This window comes from Amblyomma mixtum, chromosome 10 (assembly GCF_055824585.1).
Source record: "Amblyomma mixtum isolate Tamu chromosome 10, ASM5582458v1, whole genome shotgun sequence".
NCBI lineage: Eukaryota > Metazoa > Arthropoda > Arachnida > Ixodida > Ixodidae > Amblyomma > Amblyomma mixtum.
The window spans coordinates 130,490,586-130,505,572 of NC_143021.1; the positions used below are offsets into that span (position 1 = coordinate 130,490,586).

At 45.3% G+C, this 14,987-nt stretch overlaps 1 pseudogene; it reads right to left on the reverse strand.

The window, feature by feature from the left end:
* Positions 1-2,226: 2,226 nt before the first annotated feature.
* Positions 2,227-3,737, reverse strand: LOC149326951 (uncharacterized; annotated as a pseudogene).
* Positions 3,738-14,987: the final 11,250 nt, after the last annotated feature.

Here is a 14,987-nt window from a genome sequence, read left to right on the forward strand (position 1 = left end):
GTGTTAAGAATTGTGTAAGGGAAACAAAAGGGACTGCGCGGGCGGGAGAAGTACATGCCTTTACATTTGTTGGCATTTAGCGTCATTAGTGATTTGTTGCACCAGTCTGAAACGCTGATTAGATCGTTCTGGAGAGCAGTTTGGTCAGATATGTTTTTGATTGTGCGGTAAATGACGCAGTCGTCTGCGAACATGCGTGTATTAGAAGAAATACACTGAGGTAAATCGTTAATGTATATTAAAAATAACAGAGGACCAAGGACAGATCCTTGGGGCACGCCGGAAGTTACTGGGAGGGGTCTAGATAAGTTACTGTTGATTAAAACCATTTGCGTACGGTTGGACAAAAATTCCTGTATCCACATTATAACGTTAGGATCTAGGTTCAGCAGTTGAAGTTTTAGTAACAAGCGCTGGTGAGATACCTTATCAAAGGCTTTCGCAAAAACCAGATAGATTGCGTCAGTTTGCACATTAGTGTCCATGTTAGTGTGTAAGTCATGAACAAAAAGAGCTAATTGGGTTTCACAGGAGAAACCTTTGCGGAACCCATGCTGCGAGGGATGAAAAAAATTGTTACAGTCTAAGAAAGAAATAATTTGAGAGTAGATGACATGTTCCATGATTTTGCATGGCACGCTTGTTAGGGAGATAGGTCGGTAATTTAATGGAGAGTTTCTGTTACCTGTTTTGTAGACTGGAACGACCTTTCCCACTTTCCAATCATCTGGCATGGTTCCTGAAGAAAGTGACTGGGAGAACAGCAATGAGAAGTATGAAGTAACCGTGTGTCTCGTGTTCCTTAGAATTTTAGAGTTAATACCATCAATGCCAAATAATGACGACAGCTTAGTCTTCTGGATTATGGATGAAATTCCGTCTTCACAAAATGTGATGTTTGGCATGGTACCTTCCATATTGGGAAAAGGAAAAGAAAAGGGCGTTTCGATTTCTTTCGTGAAAACAGTGGCAAATGCGGAATTGAAATCGTCGGCACATTCAGTATCGGTAATGGTTTCTTGTAAATCATTGGTGAGGGTGATAGCGCGTTGTGGGTGAGGGTTTATTACTTGCCAAAACTGTCTTGGGTTACTGCGCAACAAATTTGGAAGTGTAGTAGCATAAAATAAACGCTTTGCGCTGCGGATCGCAGTCAAATATTCATCTTCGGCTTCGTAGTAGGTTTGCAATCGGGATGGGTTGTTTTTAGCCGCCCGATAGAGACGCTTTTTTATTTTCTAGTCTTTTTAAGGATTTAGTAAAACAGGGTTTTTGGTGGCTGGTGCGAATGTTGACAGTTGGTATATATTTATTAGCCAAATCATTTAACTTATTCTTAAACATCGCCCAGTTATCTTGGATCGTTTGAGTGTGACATGCAGCTTCGAAGCTGGGAAAAAAGGTATCAAGTTCATGATTTATCGCGTCATAATTACCTTTTTCGTAAAGTGTTATAGTTTTCTTTTGAGTCTTATTTGGTGTTACAGGAAATGAGAAGGTAGCATGAATGACATTATGGTCACTAATTCCTCGAAGATATGCAACGGAAAGTAGGGCATCCGGGTTATTTGTCAAAATAAGATCCAGAATGTTTTCGGATTCAGGCGTGACGCGCGTTGGTCGTGACACTAATTGTGTTAAATTAAAGTTCAAACAGATGTCAATGAAATTCCTTTCCTCTACAGGACCTGCTATTGAAGAAGATGGGAGGTTGCACCAGTCAATGTTTGGGAAGTTAAAATCCCCGAAAAGGAGAATGGAGGCATTTGGATAGCTTGTTGTCAGATGAATTAAGTTATTATTGAGTTCGTTGCAAAAGTCGGGTGTGGGATGGGGAGGCCTGTAGCAGACTCCCAGTAGCACTGTTTTTGGTGATGCTCGACATAGTAACCAGAGTATTTCAAGCTTTGATTTGATATTTATCATAGTACATAAAATTTGGTTATGAACGGCTATGAGAACACCACCGCCCCTTGATCCTTCGCGGTCATTTCGAAAAACTTGGAAGTCAGGTAGGTCTGCCAAAACTTCGGTATCGGTGACGTAATTTTTTAGCCAGGTTTCTGTTAAGATGACCAGATTGCTGCCTGTTGATGATATGATGTTGGACACAAGTTCTCGCTTCGGAAGATAACTGCGAACGTTGGTGTAAACTACGGATAATGAAAGGTTAAATCTAGATGTGGGTCTTGGTTTGTTTTTTGTCTTTAAGGAACGGGATGATTGCTACTGAATTTCTGTGACACTGTTCGAAGCCTCGTCGAAAATGTACCGTTTTGGGCCGATGCACAAGGTTTTGTAACGTAGAGAGTAGGCTACTGATTTGGATTTAGCGAATGCCAGCAGATGTTTTCTTGCTTTCTGGACGGGGCCAGTGAAGTCTTCGCCTATACTGTATTTTGTTTCTTTCAGCATACGGCCTTTCGATAGAAGAGCGTCTTTAGTTTTCCAGTGCATAAACTTTACTATTATTGGGCGATTCCGGTCCTCTGATTGTTTCCCTAAACGATGTGTCCGTTCTATGTCTGCGGGGTTAATATCAGTTTGTAAGTTTTCATGACAAATCTGGATGACTAGTTCCTCAGACTGAGCATATGTCTCATTAGTAGTGGTGTCAGGGATTCCGTAGAAGATCAGATTACAACGGCGTGATCGGTTTTCAGCATCATCAATGCGAGCCTCTAGCTCTGAAACAAGGTGAGTTGTTTCAGTTGAGGTCGCTTGCAGGGTTTCTATAACTTGGCGTAGGGGCATGAGGGTCTGATAGTGGGCCTCTAAATCGATCATGCGGTTGTTAAGGTCATTTATTGTTTTGTCTGTTGTTGTCAGCTGTACTTTAAGATCCTTTATCTCTTCTACAAGTAGCGCTTGGCCTGCGGTTATTTTTTGCAATTCGGTCAGGACAGTGTCTTGTGAGCAGGGCCAGGATTTGTTTCAACATCACCGGTCACCGGTAGGGTTAGTAACAGGCGGACAACATGGGCACATTCAGAAGCAATTGCGACACAACACTGTGGGCTCGGGAGCTGTACCAAGAAGTCATTGCTCGATTTTTTAGCATAGAGTGCGTATGTTTGACTGACCTGCATGGCGAAAGGGAAGCGGTTAGCGAACTGCGCTGTGGCACAGTCTCCGAGCCCACAAAACTGCGTCGACGGTGGCTCCTCATTTATAGCTGGCGGATTGGCTGCTCTTGATGGCGATGAGTCTTTCCAGGGTTGTTCGAGGACAGGCATCTCAGGTTCCAGGAATAAGATTGACGGAAATGGCGATGAGTTGAAACCGGGGAAGGGGTGGCATATGGCCGCCCCATCTTCGTGGCAGTGGAAGGCCCGTCCTGACGAGGCACCCGGAGATACACAAGCCAGGGCGGGAATCAGCAGGTTGCTGATTAGACAGATGATGATCTGCATGGCGAAAGGGAAGCGGTTAGCGAACTGCGCTGTGGCACAGTCTCCGAGCCCACAAAACTGCGTCGACGGTGGCTCCTCAATTATAGCTGGCGGATTGGCTGCTCTTGATGGCGATGAGTCTTTCCAGGGTTGTTCGAGGACAGGCATCTCAGGTTCCAGGAATAAGATTTCCGGAAATAGCGATGAGTTGAAACCGGGGAAAGGGGTGGCATATGGCCGCCCCATCTTCGTGGCAGTGGAAGGCCCGTCCTGACGAGGCACCGCAGATACACAAGCCAGGGCGGGAATCAGCAGGTTGCTGATTAGACAGATGATGATCTGCATGGCGAAAGGGAAGCGGTTAGCGAACTGCGCTGTGGCACAGTCTCCGAGTTGTATGGTGATAAAATACCACGTAAAAGTTGATCAAGCAGCAGTTGATATGCTAAATATATATGTAATGATAGTAAATAGTAAACAATAGTGATGCATAATGATAACGATATCTATTATTAACAGTGCTAGAGATAGTGGTATATATAAGGATGATAGTGACATACACTACGGCGTCTCTCATAGCCTTAGTCGCTTTGTGACGTTAAGCCCCACAAAACCAAAACAAAACCAAACCGATAGTGACAGCTGCCCACAGCGATAGAGGGTAGACATAGTGATGATAGTGATAATGATGGTTACTGATAGTGATAATTATAGCTACCGCTAGGGATCAGTGCTAGAGATAGATAGTAGTAGTGACGATGACAGTGATAGTTGGTGATAGCGACATGACAGTGATACTGATAGTGGGTATAGTGATGATGATGATAGGGATATCAAAAAGGTCTTGAGTTCGAATCATTGAAGGTCATGGGTTTGAATCCCGCAATGTCGTGGGTTCGAGTTCCGCGAAGGTCTTTCGGACGTCACAATATCCATGAACGCGACATAGTTAAGCTTAATCCCCATGACATAAAAATGAAAAAGGGAGGAATAAAGAAAGGAAAAGGAACGGCTTTCGCATTTCTGCTCTTACTCAATGAATGGGCTGAATGAAATAAGCAAAAGTTAGGACCAGGTTCATTTCCTGTGAACTCGTCGTGCATTAATGCTTCCCTAGAATGTCTAATCTCCCTTTGCCACAACTGTTAGAGAGAAATCTTCATAAGCTAGGCTCGCCCCTTATCTATGTAGCCCTTCCCGCCATGGAACTCCTCTGTTTTGAGTCCAATTTTTTTTCCTGAGCAAGGCTCACTGCTACTGCAAGCAACAGCAAATATACTTGGGGAAAAGTGCAGGAGGAATTGAGCTTTCTCAGTGTTGCTGGCATTCAAGTAGTCCATCGTTAGAGAGGGCGCCCCCGTCTCTATCCACTAATTGGCTGAGAGCATGGGAAGGGCTGCAAGCGGTGATCCCCGTAAAAAGAATGTATAAAAGCTGCGCCCATCACTGCCAACATACTCACACAGGCATGTTCTGCCGCAAGGCGCACGCACAGTTGCTTCAGATGCTTATGCATTTGACGCAATGTCTGAAGGCTTTCTCTCTTTCATGTTTTATCTTTCCAGTGAATCGAAAATCCCCTCTTACTCTAAGGGTGGGTTCACACTTGTCCAGAAATCCGGCGAGCAAAGCGGATCGCTTGCCTGGAAAACTAGAGCCTGTTCTGTTACGCCCGGTCCAGGCGGAACCGCCGCGCTGCTGCTGTTTCTCGCTTTCCGGTTCCCACCGGTTGCAGATCTTCACGCGCGTGCGACCTGTATATATATTTATCATGTAGATATGTAAGTAGATTTATTGACAGTGTACCCCTTCCCCTGTCCCTGTCCCCTTTCATTTCATTTCTACACACTGCCTGCTATCCTTTATTTCCGCTGCCCCAGCTCAGGCGCTTCCAGCCACGATAGCAGATGCCGGGGTGGCAAAAATTATTTTACCGTCCACATCAAATGTATAGAGCCACTACTACTACTACTACCGGTGGCATGTGGTTGTTTTTTCTTCTGATTTTCTAATCAGTTATCTTTAAGTGATAACATATTCAGTAATATTCTCCATTGATCAACCCCACAAAACAAATGCAAAAAAAGAATCCTCTGTGTCCCTTGGTTTCTGCGGCTGTTGGCTTGTCTCATATGAGACACTACTTGGAGAAAAACCACCAGTATCACAAACTATACGTAAAATCAGAGAGTGCTTATTGGTACCAAATATACTCATATGCAGTCGAATTTGGAGAACACTGACTGCCCCAGATGAATGTGAATACCACGAACTTCCCGTAGGGCGCCGCGGTGGCTCAGTGGTTATAGCGCTCGCCTGCTAACCGGAAAGACGCCGGTTCGATCCCGGTCGCGGCGGCCGAATTTCCACGGAGGTGAAATCTACCTGACGTATACGGGCCTGCATCCAGCGGACGGCCTGCAAGCGTGGACGCCGTCCTAGCTTGTTTTGGCCATAAAAGAGTGGAATTCCTCGGCATTGAGTATTGTGGCAATAGCATGCTTATCAATACTATGCTTGGCAATGCGCAGGCATTCGTTGTCGCTGCTCGAGCATGGCAGAGGTTTCTTTCTAATGCTGTTTTGTCTTGTCTGTTGCCAACTTCAAGTACACTAATCCAAGAAGGGCTCGAGCACTACTGCGCGGTGGGCAAGTGTGGCACTGGCTGTGGGCCGAGCTCGAGTTGCCGTCGTCAGAAGGGAAGGGGTGCTGGCACCCGAAAGCGCCTTCCCACAGGGTCACACGCAACCCATCAGGCCTTCATCATTCATACAATACCCGCGGCAGCACCCCTCCCTCCCCCCTGCCCTGAGCCAAGGGGGAACAGCGGGGGGAGGGGGGGGGGGGGGCGATTTTGCTGCACCGTGTCAGCATCGTCTGGACCGGGTGCCCAGGCTTGCAGTGGATTGACAGTTCGCAAGTCCCGACCGGCGCGCAAGTTTTCGCTCATGTGACAACCGTCTGGGCAGACCCGTAGCATCAGCCGCACCTTGGCAGTGAGAAACGCATTGTAAGAGGCGGATGTCTTTCTCTTCTCCTTTTTTCTTTTTCCTAGAAATGGCGTCAAGCAGGAGCTAACTCCCTCAGCTATCATGCACCCTTGTCAAAAAGCCATGCTGATACAGGGGAGGGCGGCGTTGCACGTGGGGCTTCCTTCTCTCCACCGAGAACTTTCCCAACTCCTTCCCCTTGATCTTCGTCTTCTTGGGTCTCTGCGCACCGCTTCCACTTCGGGTGGCTGTCAGCAGTTCTGCGCGGACGGTCGGCCGGTGGTCAGTGACGGCCGCAGTGACTCGAACACGCCGTGGCATCGCAGCATCGCTACACGTCTACTGTGAAAAGCTACTCAGGCACAGCGCGTCGCACTTCTTCCTGTTTGCCACACCTCCACGGTAAGCGAAAACAACTTCCTACGAAAGTCTTTTTTTATTTTCTTGTGCAGAGCGGTTAGTATGCTTTCCTGCATCACAAGGAACGCTTGTACACTAGACAAACGGATAACATTCCTCTATGCTGCTGACCAGCGCTGCTGACCCGAAATACGCGGGTTCGAACCCAGCCGCGGCGGACGCATTCCGATGGGGGCGGAATGCTGAGACCCGTGTACTGTGCGACGTCAGTGCGCGTTAAAGAACCCCAGTTGGTAAAAATTACACGAGCCGTCCACTACGACGTCTCTCATTGCCTGAGTCACTTTGGGACGTTAAACCAGATAAACCAAATTTTGTTGCCCAGCGCGTAGTATGATCAGTGCATGCCGGAGCAGGAGACGGAGATTCTCTTTACTGCGTCGTTTCGCTTCTTTCTGAGTCGCCTTCTGCAGGAGTGTGTTCTAGAGATATCGCCATGTAATAATGTAGCAATAGTTTATACGGTGAAGTTCGTATATATGTATATATATATTTTTTCAGTTCGTTCTTATTTGTGTGTGTGTCCATCAGAGAAGAGCGCGCTTTCACAGTACCCCTCTGCGATAACCAATCGCCTCTTTTGGCTAAGCAGTGGCCGAATACTCTCCTGGAGTCAGCAATCAGGGCTATTAGTGAGTAAGCACTAATCCGATCGGTAGCAGCAACCCGAGCGAAATAGTCCGTTGTCTGCTCCCTTGCCTATTCGTAGTAGGCCTAGCGCGAGCTCTCCGTCCCGCGGCAGAGTCCGCTCTTCGTCGTCTTCTACGTAGAACAAATCCTTGCTTTCGCACTCATTCCAATGTGCTAAACACTCACGAGGGTGTTCTTCCGGGCTAGCTGGTTAACAGCGTAAACACAGGATAAAGAGTGGAACGTACAACACAGGCGCTGACATAAAAACTACACTGTAAAAAAATTTGCTCAAGTTTATGTAGAAACCTGGAGGCAATGCGTTGCCGAGCACTTTCCGCAATTCACAAACGGACACTTTGAGAAACACGGCAAGTCCTTACGAAGGACTCAGTACGTACATCAACCGTAAAAAGAAATTAGTTTACGTATTCCTACGTTTAACTCTTTCGGACCCTTCTCTGTGTACTCATACGTAAGCCAACCGTAAAACATTTTTGTTTACGTATTCTTACGTTTAACCTCTCTTGGACCTTTTTCCGTGTACTCAAGTGATGCGGCTTGTCGCCAATGGCTTCAACAAAACTTTAAAGCCAGACGACCATACTGGCAAGCCCTCTGAAGTCATACTGACACTGCTGATGCATGGTGCGGCTAGAATGATGGCGTGGAGTGTTAAGTTGAATATAAGCTGTCAACCGCATCCAGATTCTTAATTTGTGTAACTGATCAACGTGTCTTGACTCAGGTTCAATCATGTACAATAGCAGGCCAGGTGCAGAAGAAATGAAGTACTATTACACACAAGCTCTTCCTTTATTCTTGTTGTGCATTGCATCCATACAAAGCATGTGGCTTAGAATGAAAGAAGAGTGTTTGGGTGAGTAAAGGCACATACGTTTTATTTTCATGACAAATTGCATACATTTTACGTCTGCATATTGCTGTCAGATTCACCTGAAAAGCATAAGAAAGACCTCACTTAGCAAACACAATCAAACTCTTCACTATTGACCAACTGGCTTTTGTAGGGTCTTGCAAAAATATTTAATGAGAACCAAACCATTACGTTTAATTGACCAAATACACTTTTTCTTTATAGGAAAGAAAGTAAAATCCACAGGACCAGGAAAAAACACACAATGTGCTTACCTGGACAACACTGTGTGCATGAATGCCCTGAGCTGCCGAAAAGAAGGTAGCTCAGGATGGGTGCCAAAAACAATTCAATGCAGATACCGTCTTGCTGTTCATAGTACTCTGCAAATCTTAGTGAGCAAGGAACAATGGCAACATCTTAGTATGGCCGAAAACTTGCCCACAAGCAATGTGCAAGTGCACTTCCCCAAGTCTTATGCTCGCTCACAGCTTCCATTATCTCAGCATGGGCAAGAAAATGTACAGATCTCCGATTTCGAATGAAAATGCAGTCATAGATACCGGTCACTGCCCATTGAGGTATTCCAATAAGCCTGCAGTACGCCTTACAAGGAGCGTATCCTCACGCTTTCAGAATGGGCTCTTTGCATGAATCTAACCAAATGCTGTTGCCATGTGGATTTTATCGAAATGACCCAAAAAGATGAAGTGTCCTCATGTGTCTGGTGCAAAAAAGGGCTAAAACATGAGTCTTTCTGCTTCTTCATCAGCTGTGAAATGTTCTTTATTACTGCTGCTTCGCACAGCCTCAAAGTCTCTTTGTCTTTTTGCAAAACCGTTCTATATCAGCAAAACATCTCCCTCACAAACATTTCAGCACCTATGAAGAAGCAGAAATACCCACGTCTTAGGCATTTTTTTCACAAAATACATAAGGAAGGCTTGCCTTTCTGGGCCATTATTTCTAAAAGGTCCATGTGGCAACAAACTTTGGGACATTTTCTGCAAAGAGCACTATAAGTTCTGAAGCCTGAGAATTCATTCCTCATGAGATGCCTGTTGATATGACAGGATACCTCAATGATCTCTTACTGGGGCCTGTGAGTGCACTGGCACTAAAATCAAGGATGTGTACCTTTCCTCGCCACATGCTGCAACAATGTATGTTGTGAGCAAAAGCATTAAAGGTATCGAAGAACTGTGCTTCCAGCTTGCTTGTGGAGGGAAGCGCAAGAGTCTGGCCATGCTCAGCTGTAACCTTTGCTGCTTGTTCATTGAGTTATGCAGTGAGTACTAGGGACAGAAAGAAGGCACCTGCATCAGCTAGTCTTTGACACCCATCCTGCGTGACCTTCTTCTCGTGCAACATAGCAGGAAACTCCATAAGGTCCTTCATGCACATGGTGTCATTCGAGTGAGTGTGTTGCATCAGCTATTTCTTCCCGGTCGTGTGGTTTGTGCTATTTTCTTGAAATTCTTTCAGAAATTACTACTTAATCCTCCACTTCCTGAAGACAAAGTGCTCGACAGGCCAGTTCCACATGTTGTGCAGCAACCCATGTATTTTCTCATACGTCAGAGGCACTTAGCTATCAAGCAGTGCTTACTGTATTCAGCAGTGAAGTGTACATGCGAGATATCATTATTTGCAAGTTCTCGCAGTGGCATCTCATGCAAGAATATCGAAATTCTCTTCAATTAGTGCTGATATTTTTAAGGATACGCACTCTTATTAGGTGAAAAACAAAAGCTGGTCACATACGAAACAGCAGAAGCAGAGCACCAAGGTACTCACCAATTGCTTTAAGAGCTGTCTGCCAGTTCTCGTTCCATCCCAAATATGGGTACTTTTGAGTGCACTCCTGTCAATGTCTTCATCACGTCAAGCCACTCCAGCATTTCGGTCGAAAGATTTCCCTCTAAAAAAAAGCAGTTTGTTTTGTTAGACTGGTCATATTTAATTTTACTTTGCACTAGGTACATGGCATTTTACTGCCCTAGACTAAACAATACCAATCATGAATCACCTTTTGAATTTTGTCACATATGATTACAAAATTTGGTGTATGTGATATTATAAATTCTGATCAAAATAAAGCTGACATAGTTAAGTATCATTTCTAGAAATGTGGTATCAAGGAAGGAGGCTAACCAGATAACCTGCATGAATGTTTTTAGTTGGATGCAAGTGTCGGCACTCTAGCATACAAAATGTAAAGGGTCATCCACTCTTACTGCGAACACATGGCCGCTCTTTTCAGACAGCCACTGCAAGTGACACAGCCACTCATCGCAGCAGTGTGGCGCTCGAGAAGGAGCTGAATGTGGTGTTTCGCCTCATCTGCCACTTTGTTTCGATGGCCTTCCAATGAGCCTTTCAAAGAGCACAGCCATGCGCTCGCGTGTTCGCACTAAGAGTGGACGACCCTGTACAATATGGCAGGTTTCATCTTCTAACATGTAACTTCATGCTCCAGTCACGATCTAATTATGCAAAAAAATTTTCAACCTTCCATTCTGCATAAATGAAAAAATCCTATGAGCTCTGTTCACAAGCCTCTGCAAGTACACGCGAACTGTGCACGTTTTGCATTCAGTTTTGATAGCTTTGCTCTCTATATGACGTCTTGTAGTATAAAACAAAAAAAAATGAAATTAATTTTTCATATTGCCTGAGCTACTGAAGGGGTACAGAATATAAATGCAAAATGCCTTTTGCCCCTGCATAAAATTGTTAATAGAGATACAGCTGTGCTTAACTGAAAGAACTATTGTGCAGAACTGGGCTATTTGGCATTAATTCGCTGTAGCCAGAAAATGTGTGTAAAATATAGAAAGTCCTAGTTCTTTCTCGTTCTTGTGTTCATTTTTGCTACTCGTTTCAACAAACCAAGGCTGAAAAAGCATTAAAAGAGGGCCATGCAAAAAGTGCAGCAATTCATACGCCTTTATAATGTGGCCATATATCATTATGTTATAGCCAGAGTATCATATCTATTCACCATGCCGGAGCACTGAAAAAAGGTGAAAGAAGTACTAAACGAAGGTTTGCTAATCCCCTAAGCATGTCGCAGAAAAAATGAGGCTGGGTGTGATGTCTCACCTCTGTAGAAATCCAAGTCATGACATTTGCTTCCCCCATGATGAAGGCTCAGCACATAATAAGGCGACAGAAGGTTTGTCGTTTCCAAGAAAAAGATCCATAAATACTGCTTCCTGCTCATAAGACAGGACGGCACTCATTGTAGATTCTACCTGCAACGCAAAAAGCAAAGTTTGTTTGAGTGGACTAAACTAGAAAAAAAAGCATAAAATATCTATGGCCAAATGTCTGAACTGAAAGAAATTGAGGGTATTGTAATAGTGAATATGTTAATATATCGCATGCAAGATATGCATGATATTCAACTCAGCTACCATTGGCTTAGCTACTATCTTGTACATTATTATCACAAAAATACTGATATAGTGCTATCAGCATTAGTAGTAGCAGTGAAGATTTCATGGAAATAAAGGAAGGGACTTAGTGTTGGCTGTCATTTTCACAGCAGGCACCAGACCAATAGCCAGTGCAAAGGAAACAGGAGAAATGGCCGAAGAGATGACCAGGAGGAAGGCAGATAGCATAGGAGGACATGGAGGACATAGGATACAATAGGAAGGCAAGGCTTGCATAAAGCAAAATTAAGACATTAGTAAAGATGTACAAGACCAACCACATCACTGTACAGAGTGGAAGACTTTCATTAACCATATTTAGCTCACAATGTGCTCTCATATATCCTTGTAGTAAAATTGGTAATTATTAATACCATAACTCAAGGAGTGAAACCAATACAGGTGTGAAGGGCAGTGAATTAGCCATGGGCGTGATGCTTGTGCCTTCCTAGCAGGAGACAGATTGATGATTCAGTTGAATATCAGGTCTGAGATACTAATAGTTCAATATTAGCAGCTGCACATTGTTTCACGCACCCTTCTAAAACATATGTGCAGCATTTTTCACAAGACAGTGCATGCTTCAGTTGGGGTACCTGCTAGGAGAGTAGTGTACAGTCAGGCTGGAATGAAATATGAGCCACGCAGATGAACAAGACAAATTATTTTGCCTGTGTGCTTTCAACTGCAGTATACAGCTAGCCTAATTCATGTTTCAGGGTAAAGAATCTACTGAAGTACTTATTTACAAGCCTTTTCTAAATGAATATCTCGCTGTAAAGTAGAAAAGTACGACATATATTTGTTTGCATTTCATTCCGCCCTGAATGTACATGCAGAACATGTCTGTAATAAGTATTATTATCAGTGATGGCTGTTACTTCCAACACTAAGCAGATAAGTGAAACCTCCAAGCACTCCTTGAAGGCAAGAGTCTATGCAGACAAGATGCTAAACACGCTTTGAAGTATGTAGATTTGATATTCAGCACGGCAAATACTGCTACATTAATAGCGAGCACTTCGGGTCAATACACGGTGCCTTTGAAACTTCTTGCCTAAAATTTGCTCGCGAAAATGCGAAACGCATGCAAAAGTCCAATCTGTAGGCACAACAATTCATGCTGTGCAAGCAACAAGAAAAAAAAATGAAGGCAATGCTGTGATACTCTTTCAGTCATTCAAGTGTAAAAATGATAATGCATGCTGGCTGATGTTGCTACTTTAACAATGAAAAATAGCGGCTACTGCTCACTTACAACAAACGCTTTCTCTGAGCAAACAATGAAATAAGCAATGCCAGTCATGCAGCCTCTCGTCATTCCTTTTATGAAGACAGCCTTTAATGCATTTGGAATGCAAGCCTCCCCGCCAGTGCAGCGACACAAATACACGGAGGTTCGAATGCCAATGATATAAGAGTTAATTTACCACGTCGTCATTATAACGTAAACGATTCACACGCGCTCTGCACCAGGCCGCCAGTCAACGCCAACTCTTGGATCACGGTACATGATAGTTTGCACCGAGTGTGCGACGCTACCAAAAAACACGAGCAAGCAGTGCATCCAAGTGAGCGCCAAGCAGATGTAGCCAAGCACATGCAGCAGCCGATGAGCAACCTAGATTATGAAAACGGGCGCACTAAGGCGCGCGTGAAATGGAAAGGAGCGCACGCCAAAGGTCCCTCCTGAAAACAATACAGCACGGCGATAATCCAGGCGACGATGGCTGAAGCAGGCAGAAGCTCGAGCTGGCACGCTAAGGTGCGCGCGGAGCACAGCACGGACAAAATCGGACGACGCAGAAGAGTGCGCTCAGAACATGTCGAGAAGAGAGAAGAACCGCGGCAGAGGCATGGGGAGGGAGGCGAGCGCTTCGAGAGACGTACCGCCATGGCCGACGTTGTGTCGGGCAGCCGCACACCCGGCAGGAAGAAGGGCCACTCGGGCCACTACAGGAGCTGCGGTGAAACGTTGTCGGCGTAAGACGCGCGCAAAAACAGTTGAGGATTACTCGGGTTGCGCGTGGAACGAAGACTGGAACGACGAAAGTGGCGCAATGGCTGGCGTACGCCGGCGTGGTCCACACCGCCCGAAATCAACCACCGTCCAACGCCAGCCAAACATATACAGTGCTTGGCTTAGCTTGGCTTGTTCAACGAACGCGACAGTCGACAATAGAGGAAGTCGCATGGTACGGTCAACCTTGGAATGCAGGGGGAAGGAAGAAAAAAAAACACCGCGGGCATTCACGCCGAGGTTGAGAGGAGGACGCCCTCTCCCGAACGGCGCGGCGTGCTCCCTCAACACTGGTAGGAAAGGTTCCTTTTCACAATGAGCCCATTCCTCCCTTTCTGCTGCATCTACCTCTGCGAAAAAAGAAAGCTTTACCCAAGGAGAAGCAGAACGGAACTGGACGCGCACCCTCCAAAGCAGTAGCATGTAACTACTGCGAGACGCGCTCAAAGAGCAGTTGTAGTGAGCAATTCTCTGCGTACTGCTTTCTTGTTTTTCAATGCGTTAATTAAATCAGTTTGTTAAAGTTTAGTCGTATTTATAATTGACCTAAAGCGAACGAAACATCTCTGCGTTACGAAAAAAAAAGGTCGTTTTTCGAAGGTTGCTGGAAGCGGCTGCAAAATAAAGTTGTTTCTCTCTCTCTGGAAGCTGCCGCACTCTGCTCAGTAATCTAGCCACGCATTAGGGCATTCCGTAGTAAGCACTAAATGAACGCGAGATTCTTGTGGGCTAGTGACAATGATTTTGCATACCTGGGACCTGGAATGTCGTTTACGCAGGAACACCGAGCTGTGCGCGCTTGAGACAGCACCTGTCTCCGCAGCGAAAGGTGAAATACGACTCCGGCACGACAAATCGTTTGATGCAGAGCAGTGAAATTACACTTACCTTTCACACATCGGTCTTCCGTGCGTCAAAGCGTACTTGCACCACTACGTCTACAAGAACGCAAATTGTCGTTGAAAAGAGAAGCAAAGTGGAGCCGCCACCCCAGCAGCGCACTCAGTGGCGTAGGGGTATAAAGGTGACCCCAAGGCACCTACCGAGTTCAAAGCGAGTATCTCTAAAATTTCGGGGGAGGAGGAGGGAGTGGGATGAAAGGTGTATGAGCACCAGCACAACTTGCTTGTCTGCGCACATACCCCTGGCCTCCCCCATTTCGTTCCCAGAGATCGCAAATGTAGCAGACATGCAATTTTTTTCTGCACCAATTTTGCA